This window comes from Pogonomyrmex barbatus, unplaced genomic scaffold (assembly GCF_055798465.1).
Source record: "Pogonomyrmex barbatus isolate J1 unplaced genomic scaffold, ASM5579846v1 scaffold4, whole genome shotgun sequence".
NCBI lineage: Eukaryota > Metazoa > Arthropoda > Insecta > Hymenoptera > Formicidae > Pogonomyrmex > Pogonomyrmex barbatus.
The window spans coordinates 32,501-35,000 of record NW_028297138.1 but is presented as its reverse complement, the minus strand read 5'-3'; the positions used below and the strand labels follow the sequence as shown (position 1 = coordinate 35,000).

The following is a 2,500-nucleotide window of genomic DNA, read 5'->3' as shown; positions in this document are numbered from 1 at the left end:
GACGCGTCAGCCGCCGCACCCGGGCCGTAGACCGACACCCAGCGGGTCGCGACGTTCTACTAGGGGAGAAGTGCACGACTACGAACGCCGGACATCGGCGCACGGCGGCGTGCCCGCGCGCGAGCCGCGAGGGCCCCGCGGGGCATCGCACACCGACGCGAAGCCAGCGTCGCTGACGATGAATCTCCCCGTTCGTTCTTTTGGGTTTCTTAGGTTTACCCCTGAACGGTTTCACGTACTCTTGAACTCTCTCTTCAAAGTTCTTTTCAACTTTCCCTCACGGTACTTGTTCGCTATCGGTCTCGTGGTCGTATTTAGCCTTAGATGGAGTTTACCACCCACTTAGAGCTGCATTCTCAAGCAACCCGACTCTAAGGAGAGATCCTCCCGAGACGGGCATCGGTCGCTACGGGCCTGGCACCCTCTGCGGGTAAGTGGCCCCATTCAAGATGGACTTGGACGCGACGCGACGCCTCGGGATAAGCGGACCCTCCCAAACACCACATTTCCCTGCGGCGGAACCGCGGGATTCGGTGCTGGGCTCTTTCCTGTTCGCTCGCCGCTACTAAGGAAATCCTGGTTAGTTTCTTTTCCTCCGCTTAGTAATATGCTTAAATTCAGCGGGTAATCTCGCCTGCTCTGAGGTCGTCAAAGTCAGTGTGTGGGTGACAGTTCGGGCGGACGACGGGGTTCGTAACACGAGTACACGACGAAGCGTGCCGGTCCCAGGTCGCGTCTCTGCTCTCTCGCTCGAGAGAGATATGGAGAGGAACTTCGTGGACTCGGACACGCGGTCGGCTCGCGATCCCCGCGGAGGGAACGACAGACGGGCGGAGCGTTAAGGTTAAGAGAATCGGATCTCCGCGCGCGACGCGGGGGGAGGCCTGCGACAACGTAGGGAGTGCCCGGTTCCGCTCTCGCGGAAGGGCGCCTCTCTCCGTCGGATCCTCCTCTACCCGCGTACACGTCTCGCGAGAGTCTCCTCTATTTCTCTCCTCTATTCTCGCGCCCGGTCGCTCGGCGCCCCGGTCAGCCTTCGTCACGTATCAATGTCATTTCGGACGACGCCCAGCCGGCGTGCGCGCGGCGGAAGAGCCCGGCGGGACTGGCGGCCTTACGCGTGGCGCGCAAGGGCTTCCCGCTGCTGTCTCTCCTCTCACCGCTGGCTTTCGCGCGGCACGGGGCGAACGTCCAACGATCGCTCGTACGCCGGTGCGCGCTGCCGTCGCCCGGTCGCCGTCGTCGGCGACGCGAGGCGAAGCGCGCGAACGCGGGCGCAAGCAGTCTCTGGGTACTAAAACGACCCTCAGCCAGGCGTGGTCCGGGAATTGTATCCGTGGACCGCAATGTGCGTTCGAAATGTCGATGTTCATGTGTCCTGCAGTTCACAAGTTGACGCGCAATTAGCTGCGTTCTTCATCGACCCACGAGCCAAGTGATCCACCGTTCAGGGTAATCGCATTTTCCTTTCTCTCGCCGCGTCTCCATGGAGAACGCGACTCGAAGGTATACAGTCCCAACGTGTTTTGTATATCTACGCTCGCTGCCCACCGGGGACAGAGTTCTCTCTCCGTTCCTCCGGGGCGCGAGCGTGATGGCCCTTCGATCAGCCTGGCCGCGCGTCCGAGCACGCGCGGACCGCCGCCCCGTTTACGGGGGCTACGGCACGATCGGGACACCGGCGACGGGCCGCGAGAGACCCGTCCGGCATCCCGGCGGAAACGAGAAGCGTCCCATAGCGCGAGAGGCGATGGGCCGGGGCGGAAATCATTGAAAAACCATCGGGCTCCCGGCGCCAGTGGTTCTGGCGCGGTGCCCTCGAGAAGCGGCGCTCGTGCGCGCTCGCTTTCATTGTGTAGGTTACCACCGGCTCGCGCCTGGCGCCGCGCCTGAAGTCAAGCCGGAGGCTCGAGCAACGGGCGGCGCGCGAGGCGCCACGCTTCCGTGGAGTCCGCCGACCGCCGGGCTTCCACCGCCGCGAACACGTCCGTCGTCACCGTCGCCGTCGACGTTCCCTTTCACTTCGGAACGTTCGGTCGGCCGCGCTCGACGAACCCGTGTTCGGACGGGTGTTGTCCCGGGCACGGTCGCCCGCCTGGGCTCGGCTGCGAGGCCGGCGCGCCCGCGCGTCGCGGCTCTCGGCGTCGCGAGAGCGGAACGCGGGCGGCCACCTGCGCGGCGAGACCACGGCGAGAGAGAGAGAGAGAGATTGTCAGTTAAGACCTCCTCCTCTCCTCGTTGTATTATATCATTAGGCAGGGTAGGATCGGAGATGCCTCACCCTGACAGAGACGCGCGCTCGGATGATGCGCAGTCTCTGGATGCGCGCACGGACGCGCCCGGGGACCGGTCCGCTCTCTCGACCCGTCATCTCCGATATCTCCGGAGAACAACGGTGGAGCGGCGCGACGCGTCCCGGCACATCCGCGGCGACAAGCCGTCAATTCCTCGTGTTTCAATATCTCTCGTATTGTCTGTTCCTTCTTACTTACAGTCGCCG

At 63.8% G+C, this 2,500-nt stretch overlaps 2 non-coding genes across 2 annotated transcripts in view; both read right to left on the bottom strand.

The window, feature by feature from the left end:
• LOC148935534 (large subunit ribosomal RNA) overlaps positions 1-648 on the bottom strand; it is a 4,070-nt gene extending 3,422 nt beyond the window's left edge. Inside the window, exon 1 of the ribosomal RNA XR_016140277.1 lies at positions 1-648. This exon is cut by the window's left edge and continues 3,422 nt beyond it. This is a non-coding gene — a ribosomal RNA (large subunit ribosomal RNA).
• Positions 649-1,300: 652 nt separating this feature from the next.
• On the bottom strand, positions 1,301-1,455 carry LOC148935533 (5.8S ribosomal RNA). The gene has a single exon (XR_016140279.1). It is a non-coding gene; the product is annotated as a 5.8S ribosomal RNA (ribosomal RNA).
• Positions 1,456-2,500: the final 1,045 nt, after the last annotated feature.